Source organism: Varanus komodoensis, unplaced genomic scaffold (genome assembly GCF_004798865.1).
Source record: "Varanus komodoensis strain SLA01 unplaced genomic scaffold, ASM479886v1 scaffold23, whole genome shotgun sequence".
Lineage (NCBI taxonomy): Eukaryota > Metazoa > Chordata > Lepidosauria > Squamata > Varanidae > Varanus > Varanus komodoensis.
Genome location: NW_025335627.1, coordinates 15255225 through 15264500, shown reverse-complemented (window position 1 = coordinate 15264500; position 9276 = coordinate 15255225).

The following is a 9276-nucleotide window of genomic DNA, read 5'->3' as shown; positions in this document are numbered from 1 at the left end:
GTTTTTGTGGAAGCCATGTTGTGTGGCTGTCAGCCTCCCTTCCCTATCCAGCATCACTAGATCTCTCTCTATTATGAGCCTTTCCATTGTTTTTCCTACAATGGACGTAAGGCTAACCGGTCTATAATTCCCCATGTCCTTTCTACTACCCTTTTTGAAAATTGGGACCACTGATGCCACCCTCCAGTCCTCTGGAATTTCACCCGTTCCCCATGAGGTCTCAAAAATGGAGGCCAGCGGGCGTGAGAGAACCCCTGCCAACCCTCTAAGTACTCTCGGGTGTAACCCGTCAGGGCCTGGCACCTTTGTAATGTCCAATGCCCTGAGGAGCCCCTCAACTTCAAGGGGGGTGACTCTAATCTGTGCCCCTAAGTCGCCAGCCTCATCTAATCTCCTATGCGGATATCCCCCGTCCTGCTTTGGGGAGAACACAGAGGCAAAATAGTCATTTAGCATCTGTGCCTGTTCCCTCATATCAGTCACTGGATCCCCTTCCTCCTTATTTAGTGGTCCCACCACTTGTCTCCCCTTCCTCTTCCTATTTACATTCTGAAAGAAGCCCTTTTTGTTGCTCTTGATATTCTTGGCAAGTCTCAGCTTGTAATCAGCCTTGGCCTTGCGAAGAATCCTTCTGCAACGGGCCTCCTCCTCCTGGTATACCCTTTTGTCTATTTCCCCCAGTACCCATTTCTTACGGAGGTTCCTCTTTCGTCTAATCCCTCTAACCATCTCCTTTCGCATCCATGGCGGCACTCTCCTCCGCCTCCCCACCTTACTGACTAGAGGTATCGTCAAGGCTTGCACCTCCAAAACCTCCCTTTTGAGTGCCATGCACCCCTCCTCAACTCGCTTACCTTCCAGTAACCTATCCCAGGAGACTTTCCCCAGTCTGGCCTTCAGTTGGCCAGAGTTGGCTCTCTTGAAGTCCTAGCTTCTAGTGCTCGACCTGCTGCCCGTCCCCAGTCCCCTGATCTCAAAGCAAAGGATGGAGTGATCACTCGCATGCAGAGCTCCCCTCATCTGTACTTCATCTATCAGCTCCTCCCTATCGGTCAAGACCAAGTCAAGGATGTTTCCCCCCCCATCACCTCTCGGACCCTCTGTGTGAAAAACCCTCTCTCTATAGCTTCTACGAAGTGACGTGACCTGGCTGTCACTGCCAATATGATTTGTGCTAGAATTTAGTTCATTTGTAAATGTGCATCTTTGTGAGTGCACATGTGTACTAGTAGTATTAGTGCTAATGGCACAAGCCCACCCAAAAGTGAAAACCAGTCCCTGAGCCGGTGAAATCTAAGTGAGTCAGAAAAAGTTGGTCCACTGCAGATTCCCAGTGGGATTCACAGAAATCCTCTCTGGCTTCAGTCCACGCAGGATTTCTCCAGGGTTCCTGGGTGCAACCTGCTGGTCATAATCTGTACTTCAAGTTCTGCCTGGAAACAGACCAGCAGCCCTGGAGCTGCTGCAGCAAAGATGCCATGGGCTGCCTGCAATCAGGCCCCGGCCAAAGTCTGGTCACAGCATTCTGGGCAGAGGCGGGGGCTTGCCGCAGCGGTCCATGTGGGAGGCAGCCGAGGCAGGCACGAGAGTGGCCAGATGAGATGTCTTGGAGGCTTGACCTGACCTGCTGACAGGCTTGCTGTCTCAGGCCTCCTCCCAAGGAAAGCTTGCGGGAGAACCTTTCAGCAATGGCTCCCCCTTTGAGGATGATTTCCCCAGCAAGGCGTGCCTGCCCACCTGGCATTTTGACTTTGTAAACTGCCAGAGAGCTCCAGCTCTGGTGCAGAATAGAAATGTAATAAATAAAGTAAAATGGATGGTGATGTGTCACTATCTCATAGCAGGAGGTGTCTATGAAATGACCTTCCTGGGCCATGCATTGCTCTTGGCTTGCATACTGTGTGGATAGTTTTTGTACTGTTGTCATGGCTTATGGCCAAACCAATAAATATACTTACAAGCTTTTAGCCTCCGAAAAGATGGCTATATGAGGCACAAATTCCTTGGTGCTCTGCAAGCTGGAAATGCCAGCAGAGATGAATGGGACAGGCAGGTATCTGTGGTGACAGACCTTTATGCAAGCCCAATGTGTGTTTATCAGAGATGTCACTGAATTCCTGCATCTAGGCTTTCAAGTGCAACCTTCAGAAAGATCATGCTATTTGCCTCATTCACAAGGTGAGCCTTATAACCACCCAATCCAGAGAAGAGCTGCCAAGAAATCCCCTTCCAACTGCCCTCTCTACCCTTTTTCACCCTACTCCCTGGGAGTGGCAGCAACATTTCAGTGGTGCAAAGAGTGTGGGGAAAGGAAAGGAAGGGGACCGCCTGTTCCCAGGCTTGGTCAGTTGCAGCCCTGGCAGCATGCAGAAGGCAATGCTGCAGTGGCCCCGAGCAAAAGGGATTCTCCCTCCCCGGGGTGGGCTCAGACTGAGGCAGCAGCATCTGCTGAGCAAATGCATTTTCCAGGGAATATGGAAGGGCCTAGCTACCTGGCGTGCCGCCCGGCACCCTAGACCTCCCTTCTCCCCCTCCCAATGGCTTGTTGCACCAGAACAGAAGCCAGGCCAGGCAGGGAAGTGAGAGGAAAGGGGAGGCTGGAGAAGACTTGGCGTCCTGGAGGGTGGGCAGCTGGGCAAGTGAAGAGAAGAAGGGGTCCTCTCTTCATTCCAATATCTGTGCCCACATCTCTGGTAGTAAGTCACTGATCTTGCAAGTCTGATACCACCAGGAACAGGGTCGGGCTGCCTGTTAATTCTTGTGACTGGACTTGAAGAGGAACAGCATTCTCACAACAGCTGTGAATGACCCTAGAAAATGGGCTCTTCTTCCTGTCCAGTCATGTGTACTTAGACTTAAATGTCTCTTTCCAGTTTCACCGAGGTTTGCCAGACAGGCTGAAGATTCTGTGTTTGTTCAGAGCAATTGGCTGCCTCCATTTAGGTCTCTGGGATGCGAGTGAAGGTGGGGAAGAGAATTGCACAGTTCCAGTCCGCGGTACCTCCCTGTCGGTGTGATACTGTGGTGTTGTTGAAAGTGACAACGAGGACTTGTCTTCGCTCTTTGAGTTGTTTGAAAAAGCACCGCCAGCTTCAGTGTGCAGGCATGGCTGGATGGAGTTTTCATGCAATTTGTACAATGTGTCTTCTGAGAGCAACTGGAGCATGGAAATAAGTGCAGGAGAGGCCAAGGGGAGAATAATTGGCACTGATTTGCTAAAATTTCAATAAGGAACATTTGAATAACAGCCAGGCTTCTTTCGGTTGTTGTTCATGCCTGGACACACCCCTATTTAGGGTCCCCTCCCTCTTGCTGCCAGCTGCCACTGCTTGAGGGCTTCCGAGGAAGAGGAGGCAGTGGCCCTTCCACTGTATGTAGATCCAACTGAATTTCGTGCAGAAGAATCTGGTGTCCACATTGGCTTTATTTCCTCCTCCTTCCCAACATGTTTTCCTTTTTTGCTGTGTCTTTTAGATAGTGTGCCTGTAAGGGGCAGTGGGACTGTCTTCCTGATCTTTGTGAGCTGCCCTGGGAGACTTTTTGGCTGAGAAATGGGGTAAAAATGATATAGATGAATCAAGTTGGTGGTATGGCTCTGCATTGTTGTAATGCCAAAATGAGGTGTAATTGTGCTAATAGTGTAAAATGAAGCTCTGTGCCAGTATCCTGGGGCAGCATGAGGAAAGAGAGCACACCCATGCCAGTGCCCCAAATCTTCTTCCAAGTGCCCCAAATCTTCAGTGCCAGGCTGGGTGATTACACAGAAAGTTTTGTGTAGAGGAGGGCTGCTGCCAGAGTCTGCATGGCTGTGACCCCTCCCTCCCTCCCTCCTTGCTGGAGAAGAATCCAACCACAGTTTCTCAGCAAGTCTTAGCAGGCATGCAATGTAGACATAGCTATCCTTTCCCCATCCATCCGTCCATCCATCCATCCACCCATCCATCCAATTTCTATGCCACCTTCCTGAAACCAACCAAAATGGTTTTCAGACTGATCAGAAAAGAATGCCTTTGACAGCATAGGAGATGCTGCAGTCAGCAAAGTCCTCAGAATTCCATTTTGAAGTTCCTTCCGACTCAAGTTCATCTTGCAAGCGTTGCTGTTGCAGTTGTTGTTTTCTGTTCACATGAAGATCTGTATTGCCTTGTGTGTTTTTCCAAATGTGCATATCTTTTCCATGAGCTCACTTTGAAATGTACGCCCAACATGGTTTTTCCTCCCACAAATCATACTGCAAGCTCAAAAATATGGGGACACAACCACAGGTTATGTCTGCATCTGTGTTCTGTCTGGAAAGTATGAACTGGGCAAAATCCAGCACAAAAATGAATGGAGAGGGCTCCCTCATCCATGCCTACTGCAGCTGGAAAAGCACATCAAGGGCAGCGTCTCAGTGGGAGGGTACCTTCGGCCACTGCATCTTCCTCCCTGCCTGGGTGGAATTCATCTCCCAGCAGCAGGGCAGGGCTCTGCTGCCCTCCTCCCTCAGGCAGGTAGTGAAGGAGGAGGAAGAGGAGGAAGAGGGAGGGGAGGCCTGAGCAATGCTTCTGGGTGCCAATCCTGGAAGAGAAGTGCTCCCCCTCTTCTGAGAGCCACTCCGCATGCCCATGATCTCCCCTCAGGCACCTGTGCCTGTAGCTAGAAGGGAAGGGCAGCCAGCAGGCCGTGTCCGTTCCCTGCCCTGCATGTGCCCTCTGTGCTCTCAGAGGCAAGGCAGCCATGGCATGGGGCAAGGGGAAGGAGCCCCTGCCTTTGCTTGTTGCCTTCTGCTACCTGCAGAGGGTCTCGGAGGAGCAGGCACAGAAGCTTTGGGCTGGGGCTACCAGATGCTGGAAAGGATGCCTTTCTCTTGGCAAGAGGGTGGGGAGTGAGTGGAGAAGCTGGGCTTGTTGAACATGAGGAGTGGGAGGTCAGCACATTGCCTGGTTGCTTGCTCTCGCTCCGCTCCCCGCTCCCCACCTTCCCTCATTCACACTGAGTCTCCGGGCCTCCATGATGCTCATCCCCCAAGTAGACCATGGCTTTCCTTTCCAAGGATTGCCATCTGCTGGTGGAATGGAAGGCCTAATGAAGCGGGAATGGTGACCACAGCAGTTTTCAGGCCCATGATCTCAGCTCTGCACTAAGCCAACAAAAGCCTGGTGCACTTACTATGTGAGCGCAGGTTGTGAGCATCCCCACCCACTCTATCCAACTGCTGGGCACCACAATGGTGGGCAGGAAGGGATGCTTACCTGGTGGTAATGTTTGGCTACCTGGTATAAGTGCTCACATGCAAAATGGCTGGAGAAGCAGAGCTCGGCCCTCCACAGGGAAGTCAACAGCTGAAGTCCTCCAGTAGCCAGAAGGCCACTGCTTGGAATTCCATTCTCCATGGTGCAGCATTTAGCCCATGCCTACACCTGGTCTTGATTAGTTAAGAAGTAACAACGGACTGCCAGAGGCACATGTGCTCCACAGGGGTCGGGGGTGTGAGATGTCTCCCATTCCATCTCTGGCTCTGCTTATGCAGATTTGACATAAAAGGAAGAGAAGAAAACTAGGCAGCAGGGAAGAGCTCCTGCAGAACTATGAGTGTGACGCGAAGCCCTCACACGTCTGAAGGCTCTTAGGGAAACACATATGTGGTTTTACTGTGGCATCATTTTAAAAATAATAAATCGACATTCATTGGCTAGTGATCATTGCTAATTAATTCTGCAAAGGCACGGAAGACTTATGCCTTTAATTACATCCTGCTTGGGCATTGAAACAGAGTGATATTTATTTCTTCGTTTATCAGTTTCCTTTCCTGAAGTACCAAACTGTGCATCATTCCTGCTTCATCTTTCTTTGTCCCTCAAAGGAGGAAGTAGCACAAGAAATAGGAAATGATGATTGAGCCCTAAATAGTGAAGATATTAGGATTAGGCAGTGATATGGGGTGAGATGTCTAGCTTCCATCTGTGCTGTGGGTCTATGAGCTGATGAAAAGCTTTTTTAAAAAATTCAGAGTCATTCCAGGGAACAACAACAGATGCTTATACAAATAAAAAACCCCAGGATATGTACACACATCCCAAGAATCTGCAAGATGCAGATGTAGGGCTGACTTGTGCTTCCTTCACTTTCTTCTTTTCCCATTATAATAGGCAAAAAGGGAACATGCATTTCCCACATCACATACTGAGATCTTTGAAACACGTGGATTTCACCACCATGAACATGCATACATTTCCCTAGACTTCTGAAACACAATACGAAGAAGCTTTGATCTACACATCTCAATGATTTTCCTGTGCTTGTAAATGTACCCTACAAAAGAAAACAGTCCCTGTTCTTCTTCAATGCAAAATTCAATAAATCCTGGGTTGGGAAGTGGAACCCCTGGCCTGTGGTTCTTGGATTCCCCATCTGACCAGCAGCTTCTAGCCTGTGCCAGAGAATGGCAAGCTTTTTCCCCCCTCTAATCACTGCTGAGAAGGGAAAGCCACTTGTCTTTGGTTGGACACAAGAGCTTTTTCCTGCAGGGCAGTGGGGACTGAGGGCAGTGTCCTGCTTCTGCTGGGGGGGGGGGGGTCTGTGCAGTGTGGTTGCAGTTCAGGCTGTTTCCCTCTGAGTATTGCTCTGCAGAGATTTGTCTGCCTACTTGTGAGTAGGTATGATGGTCCTCTGTACTTCTGAATAGAGACACAGTAGCTTGGCATGTGGCATGGCACTGGAAAATGCGGCTGAGTCTTTCCTGCATACTTGCGAGTAGAGATACCCCTTGTGCTTGTGTCTGAGGACAGATGCTCCCCAATATAAATTGCTAATAATGCCATTCAGGGAGGCTGGCTTTTTCAGCCTCACCTGCAACTAGCAAATGGACCGCACTGCACAGGTTGCACATGCCTCTTCTAGTAAGATTTCCTTCCACTTCAGATTTCTGAGCAAGGACCGTCCCAATGTGATGCCTCCAAGCAAAGCGATGCAGCTGCCGGATCTGGACCGATTGTACCCAGCCTGCCCGAGTGAAGCCAACAAGTCCCCTGGCAGCAAAGGGCTCTCTCCTCTCCTCTCCTCTCCTCTCCTCTCCTCTCCTCTCCTCTCCCCAGAGAGAAGCACCTAGCATAGGGGAGGTGGGCATGGCACCCCAGTGTGTCCAAGAGCCACAGGAATGGAAAGTACAGAGCACTCCACCTGCTGCCACTTGTGCACTCATGCCATGTCTGGATGGATGGATGGACAGATGTCCCACAAGGATGGTGGGTAAGGGCTGGCCACAGCAGCCTCAGAATTCCCAAGGGAAAGTCCACTGCGGAAGGGCAGGTACACATGATGGGCGGCTGTACCATCTAGGGAACGAAGGCCATTTGAGGTCTGCTGAATGCAGCGATGCTCCCGGTTGACCTTTCTGCTTTAACCTTTAATATTTTGAGTATGAACAGAAAACAGTTTGAAGCATGTTAAGGGGCCTGGATGTTAATATAATCCGAACATGCCCTGGTTTTCTATTTTGCTCCTTTTCTATTGTGCCATTTGGAACGGCAGAATACAATTGCCCTACTGTGTCCTACTTAGCAGAAAGTGAACAATTTATGTTTCCCTAGACATAGCCATAACCACTGGAGCTGGAAATTAGTATTTTAAGAGATTTGAACAGTCAAAGTTTTTAGATTAGCATTTGCACATTTAAAATTAGAATTCAATCTCTGAACTTTGTAGGCAAGGCTTGTAAGAACACTGCAATTATAAAGCATAATAAAAAATATATTTATAAATGTCAGTGGCTTCCATGAATGCTCTCAGGGTGGATAGTTCTAAAATAATTCAAAAGAAGAGAGAGCAGGGAAGGACTTATTCAGATTTCTGAGCAAGCCCCCACACCTTCTCTGCCAAGTCTGCCATCCTGTACCTGCTTGCTTGGGCATAAGCCCAGTTAGACTCAATCGGACTTCTCAATAAAATTGTTGTCATTTTTACGTTTATATCGTGCCTTTTGCAAGGAGCCCAAGGCAACTTGCATAATCCTCCTGCTCCTCTCCATTTATCCTCACAGCAACCCTGTGAGGTAGGCCAGGTTAGAGGATTAGATGTGGCTTTCCTAAGTCCTAGGCTAACATCCTAACCCTAAGCACCATATAAGATTACACCATTAGGGGCTCAATTGTCTTCTGGACATAATAGAGGCCCTTCATGTTCAAACCAGGGGGTGATTCTCCTAAGGGATGAAGTAGGTCCAGGGCCAACTCTTTTCTCTCCTGATACTCCACCAAGTTCTTGTAGCATGCATAGCAATTCATAGGTCGTCCCTTCGGAGACTGAACGAACTGTAGGAGCGATATCCCCACCCTTTTCTTGCGTTATTCTACCCATAGAGGTTGGGAATTTCCTGGTACACAATCTTCTGGTGCTCCCACAGAGAGGAAGCTGCCTTAAGCTGAGTTTGGTCTACAATATTGTTCCTCATATAGACCAGCATCAGCTGCCCAACACTCCAAAGAGCAGGTCTTTTTCAGCTTACCTGGAGAGCCTGGAGATGTCCCCAGAACCACTGTGTCATCATGTTCTCTATCCTGGAAATGGCCCTTGCGAGTCTCTTTCTCGGTGTCTGTACTACGACTTTGCCTTTACATGTCGAGTGAGCAAGTCAACACTAGCAAGGCCTGGACATGGCTCTAGAGAGTACAGAGATATGCCTTGCATCCTCCCCTCTTTCTAAGCTTGGGGGAAACTGAGGGAGTACAATAGTTTCTGAACAACTTGATTTATTCAGCTCACATGTTTACAAATAAACGAGCACCTCCTCTTTTGGATCCCTTTTCCAGTGATGCATATCCTCCATTCTGACCATGTGTACAAGAGGACACACTACCGTCCCATTCCCAAGCGAAAGCAAGCCACACAGTAGTATTCCAAAAAAGTTTGCTAAATTCCCATTCTCTTAACGGGCCTCATATTTCCTATGGTTAATTGTGGTGTACAGCAGAGCCAGATGGCAACTGGAAATTACAAACAGAATGAACTATCAGAAGCAGCACAATCAGAATTACAGCCGTGGAATGCTTTGCAAGGAGGCAACAGTCTGGAACAAACGGCCCAGCAGCATGCAGGAAAAGGTAAACAGGACACTTGAAGTCGAACTGCTGGTTTGAATACAAAGAAGCCCAGTCCTAAGGAAAACATCAAACAGATGCAACATTTACGGGCACATCCCACATCAGTCCAAGTGTGAAAATGGACACGTGTAGGAACAAGAAGAAGAGGTTCTGGGGGAGTCCCAAGGGTGGCTCCCTGCAGCCATTAGCGTGATTC